Consider the following 16,100-nt stretch of genomic DNA (forward strand, 5'->3'; position numbering starts at 1 on the left):
CACATGAAACAAAAAACAATATCACCCAATGTGAGATTCAGTTAACTCAAATAGTTAATGTGCAGCGGGAAGTGAACACCCGTGTGGAAGAGTTAGCTCAGGCCCACACTTCAGCTAGCTCCACCCAAGAAAAGCTGACTGAAAAAGTGGGAAATATTACCCAACAGCTCACAATGGTAGTTCTTGAACAAACCCACCTCAAAGAAAAGATAGAAAAATTAGAAGACCGAGCGGACCTCGCGTCACTAAACAACGACACCAACATGGCCGAGAGAATTGTACATGAATGTAAATTGTGTGACGACTATCTGGACAAAAAACTTGAAACAATTACACAGGACATACTTTCAAAAACAAAGACACATGTTACAGACGAGACAAAACACGTAGAAGACGAAGTGACAAAATTACGAGACAATGTTGTGCCGTGTTTGGCGATTGGTGCAAAGGCATCGTCAGGGAACGACAAAACAGTTAAAACCATGGCTAATGACACAGACAGAACACCTATTGTGGAATCACCTATTTCCAATCAAAATTACAATGTGCCGCTTTCTTTTCCACCAAACGAGCAATATTACGGTACGACGCCTAGAGTAGCAGGTGACATAAATCACATCAATACAGTTACGCCAACCGGCATGGCCGATGACACGTTTGTAGGGCATGGGTATTTCCAGACATTTTCCAGTGAGAACAAGCACAAAGTCTACCCTATTGTGTTTATTAGATCATTTGACGGTGTTTTTCCACGTAGTTGGTCAGAAGTCGATAAAATCAGATACGTCACCAATCTCATGAGAGGACGAGCAGCTAAGTGGGGTGCCGCTATGAAACGGCAGTGCCTTACGTTTGAACAGTTCGAACAAGACTTCTTGGACGAATTCTGGTCCGAGAATGAGCAACAGAGTCTAAGGAGAGAAGTGTGCAACTCCGAGACCTACGACCCTATAAAAGAGACATTAAGACAATACTTTGAGAGGTACCTAGACAAGACACTGTACTGGTCCAAACCAGCCGACTTGCCAGCGATAATTGACAATTTAAAGAGCCACTTACCCTTTCCATATCGAGACAGATTAATAGGAGTACCGGAGAATGACGTTAAGACTTTCTTAAACTTCTTAGATCAAATGGACGTAGTTTACAGAGGCGATTCACGCCACTCAAATTTTACTCATATTAGTAACCAAAATCAGCACCCACCCCAAAGGAACCGTAGTGACGGTGGTTGGTGGAACCATCCGTCCGCGCCGCGACACAATACGATGCCTGCGCGCGAAACATATCCAAATGGAAACGTGTATGACGGTAGGAACAGCCGCAGAAATTCGTGGAATAATAATAACAACAATAATTATCATCCATATCAAAATGGTAACTCAAGAAAAATGAAAATCACAGACAGTACAACAACAACAGCAATAGGAGACGTGAGAATAACCGGTACAACCCGGCCTACTTTGACAGGAACATGCCATATAACAGACATAATTACCATCAAAACAATAACAATCCCAACAATCACCGACAGAATATGTGGAACACACAAAATTCACGCATGACAAATCATAACCCTCCACGGAATCCGCCGCCGTTTTCCAGTACAGTTATGCACTCCCCGCCACGAAGTAGCAATAACAATTGCGGCGCACCTTCAGCTGACGCGTGGGCGCCAACCGACCGGAATGTAAACATAGTGGAGCTGGTCAATGAACCCGGCCAAACACAGCAGACGACGGAAACAGTCGACGACCGAGCTAAGCGCTCGTGCTTCGGTCGTGAGGTGTTGTAAGAGCGCAAGGGCTGAGACGGCTTGTTTCCTCAGGTACGATGACAAAATGACAGCAGAACAGGAATTCACAAACCTATCAAGTTGATGACCTTGTTCTTTTGCGTTCTCATCCCAAGTCTACAAAATTAAAAAAACTGACCAGAAAATGGCAGCTATTATATTCAGGTCCCTTTAGAATAGCAAGCATACCTCACTCAGGTTGTTACTCCCTAGAATACCCGTTATCTCACAAGCCGAGGGGGCTGCATCCCCACAGACATTTGAAACCCTTTGTGCACAAAAACAACATAATATAATGACAACTAATTTGAACATGAGCAGGTCGCTGTGAAAACGAGATCATAAATATTTGTATTGAATACACGAACATTAAGTTATACAGCCTAAGAACACAAACGTTAATTTATGGAAATTATATACTGCAGTTACACTTGTACACATAATTATGAAGAGAATGTAAACCCAGGTGAGTACACTTACTGAATGAGATAAGATATTCATATAGGAATGAGATCTACACAGGTTACATTTGTTGTTAATTGTAAATTATAAGGTGAATCAACAATTAGTTATTTCAAGGCACTCTAACGACAGGAGATAATAGCTATTGCGATCACTAATGACATAGGTATGTAGCAGAATGAATGAGGATATAAGAATGAATGATCAGTATGAATGAGTTAATATTTAAGTTAATATAAGAAGGTAAGTCACTGTGAAGTAGTTGATGAAGACAAGAGATTATTCGAGGAAGATATTATTGGAGTTTTATGAGAATGGAAGTGCCAAATGGCCCCACGTATGTGATATATTAATAAAAAAAACTGTCGTGTGACGAGGGCCTCCCTTCGGGTAGACCGCTCGCCTGGTGCAAGTCTTTCGATTTGACGCCACTTCGGCGACTTGCGCGTCGATGGGGATGAAATGATGACGATTAGGACAACACAACACCCAGTTCTTGAGCGAATAAAATCTCCGACCAAGCCGAGAATCCAACCCGGGCCCTGTGGATTGACAGTCTGTCGCGCTGACCACTCAGCTACCGGGGGCGGACATATACTAATGTTTGATATGGAATATGTTTAATGTCCCGTGTGGGGTTGCTAGTCCCCCATCGGGCGCCTCCCCAGGTGGCGGATAGGGGAAAGCCTCCCAGATATGGGTGGCACCGGGGAAATGAAATACCCGGGGTGGACCAAAACTAGCAGTGTGGTGGCGTCTGTACTCTAGTGGAGCGGCCTACCAAAGGTGTCTGTACCCCATGTCAGGGGCGGCCTGGAAATTATATCACCAATCCGTTCTGAAGCAAGCGTGGCGATTATGCTTCTCACCTTCGAGTTATGTTGTGTGACATTAATGTTAAATTTTCCGGAGTAATAGCCCCACAGTCGGATCTCCGGGTGGGAGCAACTTTGATGTCCCAAACACCAAGTGGTGCTGAGAAGAAGATACAGACTCTTCAAGTCTGTACATATAACTGTCGCTCTCTAATAGGCAACGACAGACTAGAAGAGATCGAGAAAGAGCTTACAAAAATCAACTGGAGTATTGTTGGTTTAAGCGAAGTTCGCCGAAAAGGGGAAGACTGTCTCCGTTTGTGCTCTGGCAACTTGTTTTACTTTTGTGGCGACCCAGAAGGAAAACTCAATGGAGTTGGGTTCTTAATCAATAAGAATATTGCTGATAGAGTATCTGTCTTAGAAGGAACTTCCAGCAGGACAGCTCGAATGGTCCTGAAGGTGTCGAATAGGTATAAAATACAGATTGTTCAGGTGTACGCTCCCACCTCAAGTCACCCTGACGAAGAAATTGAATCCTTTTACGAAAGTCTGGATAATACCTGTAAAAAAGGTAGCGATTGCCACTTCCAGATGGTCATTGGAGATTTCAGTGCAAAAGTTGGCACCAAGAAACAAGGCGACACAGTGGTGGGCAACTATAGGATTGACGACCGAAACGATAGAGGTGAGAGATTAGTCCAGTTCGCTGAGTACACCAGTATGTCCATCATGAATACGTTCTTTAAGAAGCACCCTGACCGAAAATGGACTTGGAGGAGCCCAAATTTCAGTGTCAAAAATGAGATAGACTTTATTCTGTCAAATATTCCGCAGATTGTAAAAGACGTATCAGTGCTAAATCAGTTCAACACTGGTAGTGATCACCGTCTTGTGAGAGCAAGGGTCGAACTCAATGTAAGAAATGAAAGGAGTAAACTTATGAAAGGGAAGAGAAGGGTAATCAACCTCAAAAACCTGGAAGAACATTCCTCGAAATTCCAAGAAGTCCTCCAAAGCAAGTTCCACGTAACTAAAGATTGTGATTTGGCGGAAATGATTGTTTCAAGTGCACAAGAAGTCGGTGGCCTATGCAAAAAAAATAAACAACCAAAGAAATTCAGTGCCAAAACTGAAACCCTTTTACAACAGAGGAGAGAAATGAAAATCCAAACCGATCGTGACATGGTGGCGTATTCTGAACTATGTAAGGCAGTGCGAAGAGAGATGAAAACTGACATACAGAAATTCACTGAAGACACCTTACGAGCAAGCTTGGAGAACAAGACAAGTTTAAAGTCAGCCAAACGCAAACTCACAATAGGTAAAAAGCAGATTATCGCACTCGATGGAAATGACAGTCGAATCACTGAAAAGGAGGCGGTTTTGAAGTTCATCAGAGACTTTTACAGCAATTTGTATAGCAATCCAGGGGAAATTTTGAGTGTATCTAATTTAAATGATATATCTAGTGCTCCAGATATACTCCCATCGGAAGTCAAGTGTGCTCTAGATAGCCTGAAGAAGGGAACAGTGCCGGGTGATGATGAGCTCAGCGTTGACATCCTCAAACTGGCAGGAGAGATAACAATAAATCACTTGGCAAAAGTATTTACTTCCTGCCTGCACTATGCTTCAATCCCACTATCGTGGAACAAGGCTAAGATTATTTTGATACACAAGAAAGGAAGTATTCACAATATTAAAAACTACCGTCCTATCAGCTTGCTCTCAATTTTGTACAAAATTTTTACAAAGATCTTGTTAAACCGAATTAGTTCCACCCTAGACTCAGCCCAACCTATCGAACAAGCTGGATTCCGAAGCAATTTTAGCACTATTGACCACATTCTGACCGTTAGTGAAGTGATAAGCAGAGCGAATGAATACCAACTGCCTCTCTGCATTGCCTTTGTTGACTTTGAAAAGGCATTTGACTCCGTTAGCCATGTAGCTGTCCTCCAAGCTTTGAGTGAGCAAGGAGTGGGAGCAGCATACATTGAAGTGCTCAGGAAAATCTACGAGAATTCTTCAGCTTATGTTAACATCGGCGAATCAACTCAAGAATTCCGCATCATGAGGGGTGTCAAGCAAGGCGATCCCATCTCCCCAAAACTGTTCTCTGCTGTATTGGAAATGGCTATGTCAAAGCTGAGCTGGGAAGTTAAGGGAATTAGAATTAATGGAAGAAGGCTTACCAACTTGAGATTTGCTGATGATATTGCCTTACTGGCCAAAGACTTCGCAGAGCTCCAAAACTTAGTTACAGATCTTGCATCGGAATGTCAGCTGGTTGGCTTAAACATGAACCTTTCCAAAACAAAAGTAATATCCAACAAATGGGTCCCAGCTGGAGATGTGAAAGTGAAGGACAGTCTACTAGAAGAGGTCAGTGAATATGTCTACCTTGGCCAGATTATAAATATGAAGGGAGACATAAGACCAGAAATCTATCGACGCATCAAGCTTGGCTGGCAAGCATTTGGGAAGAATTCAAAAGTATTCAGATCAAAAATGCCAGTAAATCTGAAGAAAGCAGTATTTGATTAATGCATTCTTCCTGTGATGACGTACGGATGCGAGACATGGACACTGAACTCATTCACAAAAGGGAAACTCAGGACAGCACAGAGAGCCATGGAGAGATCAATGCTGGGCTATACAAGAAAGGACAGGAAAAGGGCAGGTGACATCCGGTCTGTGACGAAGGTTAATGACATCTTAGAGAGAGTAGGTTCCTTGAAATGGCAGTGGGCTGGCCACGTCGCAAGAAGAAAAGACAACAGATGGACGAAGCTAGTACTGGAGTGGAGTCCGAGAAAGCACCGGAGGCCTAGAGGAAGACCACCAGACAGATGGGACAAAGACATCCGGTCTGTGACGAAGGTTAATGACATCTTAGAGAGAGTACGTTCCTTGAAATGGCAGTGGGCTGGCCACGTCGCAAGAAGAAAAGACAACAGATAGACGAAGCTAGTACTGAAGTGGAGTCCGAGAAAGCACCGGAGGCCTAGAGGAAGACCACCAGACAGATGGGACAAAGACATCAAGAAGATCGCTGGTAACACCTGGCAGAGAACTGCCCAAGACCGTCCCACTTGGAGAAGACTTCTGAAAGCCTACCTGAATCCACGACTCGAAGAGGCCACATCATCTAATGATTGAATTGGCTGATGATGATGATGATGATGTTGAATGTATAAGGATATATATATTATGATGAATATGTGAGTAAGGAATGAGTGAGGATGTTTTGGTAATATTGTGCTACATATAGAAGTGAGTAAACAGTCCACATCTTTAAGATTACATAAGAATTTCAGTTTGAAAGAAAACATTTGTGATGAGTTAGAACACGTGAGTACAAGACGTTAAATGTGAATCTGTTTTCAGTGCCCTTGAAAATGAACGAATGCAAGAAACGCAGAGTGAACATAATGATGATTACAGCTGTGGAAAGAAGTGTAATAAGAATGTAACTTGACACATTAGCTTTAATTTATTTCAGAAGTGTAACTTCCCCTTTCGTTAAGTTTTGTTAAGCCATTGTGTGGAAGAAAACATTCATAGTTCGTGTTCAGACAGGAGAATGATATTTTAAGGAACTTAAGTTGAAATATAGTTTTTACACAGCCCTCATGTGAATATATTTGTATAAAAAATTTTTTTTACGAAAGTGAAATTTAGTGCCATGTTAGCCTTTACTATACTTACACACAACAGAAAACCCTGAGGAAGCAAAAGATAGGAGAGTTATTAAGGCCGTTTTTGCGACTCGTACAACACCTCCACTTAAGCGAACAGACGACAAAATTACATCTACGTTGAAGACCACATTTGACTTTTCAGGCTATGCAAGGTAAGTGCAAAGGAGCAGTGACCACCCGTGCAACCTACATCGAGCAACGGGCACTGGGAAAGAGACATTTTACTGTCAATTATAATACTATGTTTTTTATTTGTTTTATAGAAAGAAATGATATATATACACAACATACATGATGTTTAACCTTCATTAAAGTTGAAGAAAGTTCATGGTTGAACTCATGAGAGGAAATTTGATATGTTATTATATAATACACATTATGAGAGAGACAATCTCTGTGAGATATATTTTCCATTTGTATAGACGGTATCCAGAAGAAGTGGAGATATCGAGGAAGTACTGAGCAGCTATGTGATTTACTCATGCAAGGATTTGTTAAGGTATAATACACTTAGTCAAATGAACAGTCAGAACACAAAAAGAGAATCTGCCATGATGTTACACTACGCAGACTTGACGTAAGGACATTTACATTTACCCATGATTTGGTAAATTGTAAGCACCTCCTTTCACACACCCCTTGAAGGTGATGCAAACGTTATAATGTATTGTGTTCTCTTTTTATGTAGTAGCTGTAGGATTTGGTAGTTAATAGGTAGTGAATAGTTTCTTCCTTTCTATCTTCTTTCCTTTCTCCATTATCCTACCACCTTCTGCAGCTGGATATTGTTTGTTTATGGAATGTAAGAATATACTGTGTGACAGTAAACTTTCAGGTATGAATAAAAAGACATGAATATTGATGGCATTACAAGCCTGGTCAACCACTAGCCAAGATATGGAATCAAAAGAAAGAAAGCAATAATAAATGAAGGAAAGCCCGTGCTTTAAATATTAAGTCTGATATCCCTTGGCACGCCCAAACCTTAATAAAGAAAATCAAAATGACCATAAACTCCAATAAAAGAAAGCCAATGGGACTTAGTATAATTTTTTAGTGTAAATATTTCACATGCATATTCTTGTAAATTTATATGTATTTGTATATGTGTTAAAACTTTGCATATTGTCAACATATTTTGAAATGTGACCACGAAATGTAAGCTTTCATAATTAACGATGTAAACATGCTTGGACAAAGTGAACTGTTAAAACGTAAAAGTGGCAAAAAAGTGTTGCAAACTGTGTTAAACTGTGAACGTTATAAACGATGAATTTTGTGTTATTTGTGAAAGTTATGGTGCATAAACCAAATAACTGTTTGTAAACCGATATAAACTGCAATTTACTTCGACGATAATAAGGATTTTCAAACTGCAAATGAACGTTTGTTGGCAAGTGTAAACAACGTGATGAAACACCTACCTTTGCGAACATCGACGCCGTTGTTCCTGGCCGGCCTTCAGATGCTTTGGAGACAACAAACTCAGCACCTGTCGTAGGCGATGTGGAGCCTAAAACTACATCGACAACATATGCCCCGGAAACAATAGTTACGAAAACGCACAAGGACCTGGAGTGTTGTGTCGTAACAGAAGACATGGACATTGCTTCAGATCGCACACACGCTCAATCTTATGGTGCCTCCGGACTAAACACGCCATTTATGCTGGAATAACAACTTGTAATGAACACTATGTGAAAGTGAATACTGTGCAAGACTGTCATAACACAGCGGTTTTGAAACTGCCGCACGCGAAATTCAGTGATGCTATTGCGCATGCGCAAAGACTACGTGCTGCCAGAGATGCATTGGGAAACCAACGCTGGAACCGCACAACTGCGCTGGCGAGCAGCTTGTTCAGACAGACTGTATGTAAATATATATTAATTGAGTAAAAAGGATCAAAACTGTAACAATTGTATTTAGTATATAGATTTAGAAAGTAAGTATTGACAAAGATTATCCCCTATGAACGCACGTGGCCTTTCCTATGAAAATATGTATATATTGACATTTAGGTATATCTATCATACTGTTTGCTAGCCTGCACACTAAATGTTTTAGCGTGATAGTCGAGGGGGCGATGTAGCGGGACTTTGAATTTCGCCGCGCTACACTCGTTCCCTCAGACATAAATTATACCGTCGCAGCGGTAAGAGCGCTCGACGGCAGAGAAAATACTAAAATTGTAACTCTTTTTTCTCTATCCGTGTTTTTTTTTTTTTTTTTTTTTTTTTTGTTTTGAGAGCGGGAGCTTAATGCAGACGTGATCTGATGAAGACGAAAAAAACTTAATAATGTGTAGACATATTGTGGAAGTTGTTATGACTTTTGGAGGAGGGAAGCAACGTAAAATAAATTGCATTTAATATCAAGACGGTTTTGTATACATTAGAAATTCCTGAACGATGAAACTTATTGCAAGATTTCGGAGCAGACTTTTCACGTAGAAATGAAATAGGAGATTTTGAAGACCTGGACGTCGCACGAAAGAAGACATGTTAACCTGGTAAAGGATGAACTCTCATCTACGCCATTTCCCCCTGTTAGTTACATTTGTTATTCTCTGTCTTTTTTCAAACAATTTTTGTAGTGGAAATTGGTTTGGCTTTTGCTCAGAAACGCCACAAGGACAACCCCAGCAATAGCCTTTCCGAATCACGAAGTCCGATAACTTTTCTGTAATACGAAGTCCGATTTGCATTTCATTCTTTCCCTTTTTCACGGTCATTAACGATTTTAAAACCCCCTTTTTATTCACCATTTCTTCCCACAATGTCAACCTTTTTCTTTTCTTCTCTTTTTCTTTTTTATTAACCACTAAAACTCGATCCGCCGCCATCCTCGCCTATTTTTCTTGCTGTAACATTCAGAAATCATAACATAAATTAGTAAAAGACGAGGTATGGCTTAAATTAAAAATGGAGCCGACAAAACACACAGGTTTCAATAACCTGTACCGAACAAATATAATTACAACTACGACACTTACATATACATTGCTCGACCTGCAGACGACAAAAGATGATAACACAACAAGAAGATAAAAGAACAGCGCTCTTTAAATTATTCTCATTGGCTCTGCACTCACCACTTTTATAACTTCTGGAAGTTTCGTCATGTCAGATGCAATCCTTGAACGTAAATCAAAGTCGTGTCCTTCTTTACAACTGAAAAAGTGTTTTCTTACTACACATAATTACATTACCAATTACGAAAATAAAAATTGGACAAAAAAAGTAACGAAACGTTTTATCACCCTCTTGAATGCTTGTAGCTATTGCGTCAACAGTATATACGACAAGCACTCAACAGCGGTAGGGAGTAGAAGTTACCTTCCTACATATTATTTTCGTGTTTACTTAAAGTAACGAAACACAGAGCGTTTGTTTAATAAACTGTTATAGAAACTTTACGAATACTGTAATTTCCTAAAAAAACATTCAGGATAATTGCATCATTGACAACTATGCGAATGATAACAGAAATAACTTTTATGTTTCAGTTTTTGATGAGAACTAGACAGTTAGTCTAATGTTCTTGGCTCATTTATCGTTTTGACTTCTCTGTCCTCCACCTGGATCTGCTCGTGGGAAAAAACAGCGAAGGAGGAAAAAAAAAAGAAGAAAAAAACAACGGAGCGAGGGACGTCTCCATGCATTCCACACATTTATTTAGCGCTTTGGCTCAAAATTTTATACTTAATAAAACGTTCATGAGTCACATTTATGCTTATAGAACATACAAAATCTCAGGGCTCACGCTCTTTTCACTACGTACACACGTAAAAATGTTTGTTCATAGTGTGTCCAAAATTCTTTCCGCACATAAATTAACTAATAACACGATGAAATCTTTTTGTTTATTTAACGTCTAATTTTCTTTTGTTTGAAAGCTTGGTTCTAGAGAAACAATTTGCATATAATAATAAAATGACGTTGTCGAGGATTGAACCTAGGTTGCCGCATTGTTATGTGGCATCGTGCTACTGAAGCGGGTGTCGAGTGTTGCTTGGTGACGACAGATCGGCGGCGCGGAGTCAGAGGGGTGCGAGGGTGGAGGGGGGCGGGGGCGTGAACAGGAACGGCCGTCGCGATAGACAGCTGCCGGTCGCTGCTCAGGTTGGCCGGCGCTCGTCAAGGGATAAAAGAAACATTCCTAGGAGTAGTATCTTGGGTTGCTTGGGAAGGAGACCAGACAGCGAGGTCATCGCTCTCATCGGATTAGGGAAGGATGAAGAAGGAAGTCGGCCGTGCCCTTTCCAAGGGACCATCCCGGCATTTGCCTGGAGCGATTTACGGAAATCACGGAAAACCTAAATCAGGATGGCAAGACGCGGGATTGAACCGTCGTCCTCCCGAATGCGAGTCCAGTGTGCTAGCCACTGCGCCATCTACATTAAATTACAATAAATTTCATGTCACCTCAGTATATATAATTAATTTTCGGTTATTCCCTTTTAAGAGAGCGATTGAACTTGAGTGGTCATGATTTCTTCTTCTTTCTTCGTTCTTCCCAAATTCTCTTCATGCGTTCACTGTGTTCTCTCTTGCGTTCTTCCGACCATCTTTCTCCCGTTCTGTTCTCCGTGTGTTCTTGTTTAAGTGTGTGTTTCTTTACGATATTTCTAAACTGTTCGCTATTGTTTATGTCTTGAGTGATTCCCAGTTCTTTAATGTCTTCTTCTGTTTCAGTGATCCACTTTGTCTCGTTTTTGCTCTTGTTTACTATCTCAAAGATTTGCCTTGTGAGCCTGGTTTTATTCATCCTGCTGATATGTCCATAAAATTTCATGTTCTCTTTCTAATGGTGTCTGTTATTGTTTCTCTGTCTTTGTAAATGTCCCTACTTGGCCTCTTCGTCCAAATTTCTTCCTGAAACACTGGTCCATATTTTTTCCTCAGAATTTATCTTTCCTGCTTTTCAATCTCTCTTATCTTCGTATGACCATGAGCCACTGTAGTTTCTGCAGCACAATGTGCTTCTGGTAGGACTACTGTGTTGTAATGCCTTAGTTTCGCATTGACAGAAATAGATTCCTTATTATAGTGATTCCAGATGAGCTTATATGCATTTTGTAATCTGGAGATTCTATCTTTATTTTCTATTGAGCTCAGTCCTGATAGTTGGATTATCTCTACCAGATATCTGAAGTGGGCAACTTGTGTCACTTTCCCCTATTGAGCAGTAATGGGGAAATTATCTACAGGTTTGTTTTCCATGTACTGTATTTTCTCGTAGGAGATTTGTACCCCAGTTCACTTTGAAATTTCGTGTATTTTTTCCAATGCAAGTTTGGCTTCCTCTCTACTGTTCGTCAGAATGGCAAAATCGTCCGCGAAAGCCAGACACTTCACTCTGATTCTGTGCTCTTTTTCTTAATCCCAAGCTGAATTTCTTTTATTTCCTTTTCCCATGCCCTCACAATTTTTTCAGGACCATGTTAAACATAAGGGGTGACATTCCATCTCCTTGACGTACACCAGTATGTTTATGAAATGCTTATAATTTTTATCTCATGAATTTAACTTTGGAGGTTTATCTGTTAATACTTGTTGAATAATTGACCTTGTTTTCCTGTCTATCCTGAACTCCTCTAAAGTGAGGAATAATGTTTGTCTATCTATTGAATCATAAGCCTTTTTAAAATCCACAAAAGTTACCTCAGTATTTCTACACCTCCTCATTTGCAAGATCGACCTTTGCGAAACCCTTCCTCATACTCGCCTATTAACAGGTCCGCTTGTTCTTGTAGTCTTGTTAACAGGGCCTTTGAAAGAATTTTGTATATTACAGGTAGCAATAAAATTCCCCTGTAATTATTTGGATTGGTTTTTGCACCTTTTTTGTGGAGAGGGTGAATTAATGCACATTTCTATTCTACAGGTATTTGTTCAGTTTCCCAAATGTTTGATATAATTCTTTGGGTTGCTTATGTGAGATTATTGTCATTTAATTTCCATGCTTCTGCTATAATTCCGTCTTCCCCTGGAGACTTGTTGTTCTTCAAAGAATTGATTATTTCCTTGACCTCTTTAAGTGATGGTGGATTTGAATCGGGACTGGATGTGGGTTTTTCGAAATCTATTTGTTCTGTCGGAGGCTCGCAGTTGAGCTGTGGTTGAAAATATTTAGCTAAAATTTGACAGCCCTTTTTAGGTTTGGCTTCCAGTGATCTATCGGTCCGGCGAAAGCACAAATTAGGTGGTTAATACCCTATTAGGTTTTTTTGAAAATTTTGTAAAAATTTCTGGTGTTGTTCTTGATAAATTCTTGTTCAGTTTCTTTAAGCCGGTTTATATCACATCTAAGTTTTTCTCTGCGTATTGCCTTGGATGAACTCCTCTGTATTCTCAAAAATCCCTGCCATTTTTCTGTAGTTTTGTTGCTACTGAAAGTTTCCCAAGCTTGTATTATTTCTTCTATTGCTTGATCACATGCGCTGTTCCACCATCTGTGTTTTCTCTTTCTTGGGGGTTTGCCAAATTTCATAGAGTTTTTCAGTACTTCTGCAAGTTCCTTCCAGTTCGTTGCGTTTGATTGTCCAGTTTCCTGGAGAATTTCCCTCCTGTTAAGTTTAAAGTATTCTGGATCAATTCTGTTTTGCTCCTTGGTGGTTTCTTTCTGTTGGGCTGAAATCTAATCTTTATTTGCAGCAGATGGTGGTCTGATTCAATAAATCCCTTTCTTGTTCGTACGTTGAGTATTTCTTTGGTATTCTTATTAGATATGCAACATGATCTATCTGAAATTCGCCCAAAGTTGAATTTGGTGATTTCCATGTTCTAAGTTCGTTCACAGTTTTAAAGAACTGTGTGGACATGATTTTAAGATCAAAATTTTCGCAGAAGTTTATCAGTATCTTTCCTGTTTTATTTGATCTCTTGTGAGCTGTGTGAGTTGCCGTTGTTTTTCTTAATTTTTTCTCTTTGCCGAGTTGTCCATTGAAATCTCGTAACATAATTTTCACGTGATAAGTAGAGATTTTATTCGAGGTTTCTCCAATAGTTCCCAGAAGTCATCTACTACCTGAGAATCTTTTCTACTGTAATCATTTGTGGGGGCATGTGCATTTATCAGTGTGTATGCCTTGTTTCCAGATTTTACTGAGATTGTGGAGATTCTTTCTGATGTCAATGGAAGTTCATTACTGAATCTGTAATTGATTTGTGCACAACAAAAGCAGTGCCAAATTGTTTGAATCGCTTGTTCAACTGGACTGCAGGTTTTCCTTTGTAGATTCTGAAGTTTCCTGAATCAAAATGGTTTTCGTCAGTAAATCGTGTTTCTTGAATCGCAAGGATTATTATGTGGAATTTTTCCATATTATTTGTGAATGGTTTGAGTTTACCTACTTTGGAGAGTGTGTTTGTGTTGCGAGTTCCTATGAAGTTTTTCTGTTTTGGTCTTAGAGATTTTGAGAAGCTCCGACTCTTCTGTTCATGAGATCCTGGTCCCCCAGAATCCGATGAGCAGGAAAAGTCAGTCTACAGACTGATGCCTGGGGTAGTAGATTTCTTTCCTTTTGTTCCATCATGCTTATTCAAGCTGAAACTTGTTTTGTGGTGATCTTCTCTGAAGGTCGCATGTTTTCAACTAGATTGTTGAGATCAAGAAGAGCATGGAGCAGCCGGACCAACTAGGTGAACAGACGCTGACCACTGTCAGGTGGATTCCAGAACAGACGCTAGTGGATTTGGCCTGCCTTTTGCGTCACTTCCGCCTTACCGATGATCTTCATCTCCGCCTTCACTGCCGTTGAGGCCTTCGCCGTATCCCTGGCAAAGGGCCCCCACAAGGTACTATCACCTGGACCAGGTGAACCAAGGTTTTTAACGAGATGTTACTCCTCCCCGTCCCCCTTTTTTAATCGGGCTTGGGACCGGTGTTGCAGAGTTATATATATATATATATATATATATATATATATATACTCCTGGAAATGGAGAAAAGAACACATTGACACCGGTGTGTCAGACCCACCACACTTGCTCCGGACACTGCGAGAGGGCTGTACAATCAATGATCACACGCACGGCACACCGGGCACACCAGGAACCGCGGTGTTGGCCGTCGAATGGCGCTAGCTGCGCAGCATTTGTGCACCGCCGCCGTCAGTGTCAGCCAGTTTGCCGTGGCATACGGAGCTCCATCGCAGTCTTTAACACTGGTAGCATGCCGCGACAGCGTGGACGTGAACCGTATGTGCAGTTGACGGACTTTGAGCGAGGGCGTATAGTGGGCATGCGGGAGGCCGGGTGGACGTACCGCCGAACTGCTCAACACGTGGGGCGTGAGGTCTCCACAGTACATCGATGTTGTCGCCAGTGGTCGGCGGAAGGTGCACGTGCCCGTCGACCTGGGACCGGACCGCAGCGACGCACGGATGCACGCCAAGACCGTAGGATCCTACGCAGTGCCGTAGGGGACCGCACCGCCACTTCCCAGCAAATTAGGGACAGTGTTGCTCCTGGGGTATCGGCGAGGACCATTCGCAACCGTCCCCATGAAGCTGGGCTACGGTCCCGCACACCGTTAGGCCGTCTTCCGCTCACGCCCCAACATCGTGCAGCCCGCCTCCAGTGGTGTCGCGACAGGCGTGAATGGAGGGACGAATGGAGACGTGTCGTCTTCAGCGATGAGAGTCGCTTCTGCCTTGGTGCCAATGATGGTCGTATGTGTGTTTGGCGCCGTGCAGGTGAGCGCCACAATCAGGACTGCATACGACCGAGGCACACAGGGCCAACACCATGCATCATGGTGTGGGGAGCGATCTCCTACACTGGCCGTACACCACTGGTGATCGTCGAGGGGCACTGAATAGTGCACGGTACATCCAAACCGTCATCGAACCCATCGTTCTACCATTCCTAGGCCGGCAAGGGAACTTGCTGTTCCAACAGGACAATGCACGTCCGCATGTATCCCGTGCCACGCAACGTGCTCTAGAAGGTGTAAGTCAACTACCCTGGCCAGCAAGATCTCCGGGTCTGTCCCCCATTGAGCATGTTTGGGACTGGATGAAGCGTCGTCTCACGCGGTCTGCACGTCCAGCACGAACGCTGGTCCAACTGAGGCGCCAGGTGGAAATGGCACGGCAAGCCGTTCCACAGGACTACATCCAGCATCTCTACGATCGTCTCCATGGGAGAATAGCAGCCTGCATTGCTGCGAAAGGTGGATATACACTGTACTAGTGCCGACATTGTGCATGCTCTGTTGCCTGTGTCTATGTGCCTGTGGTTCTGTCAGTGCGATCATGTGGTGTATCTGACCCCAGGAATGTGTCAATAAAGTTTCCCCTTCCTGGGACAATGA

The sequence above is a fragment of the Schistocerca piceifrons genome, chromosome 3 (genome assembly GCF_021461385.2).
Source record: "Schistocerca piceifrons isolate TAMUIC-IGC-003096 chromosome 3, iqSchPice1.1, whole genome shotgun sequence".
NCBI lineage: Eukaryota > Metazoa > Arthropoda > Insecta > Orthoptera > Acrididae > Schistocerca > Schistocerca piceifrons.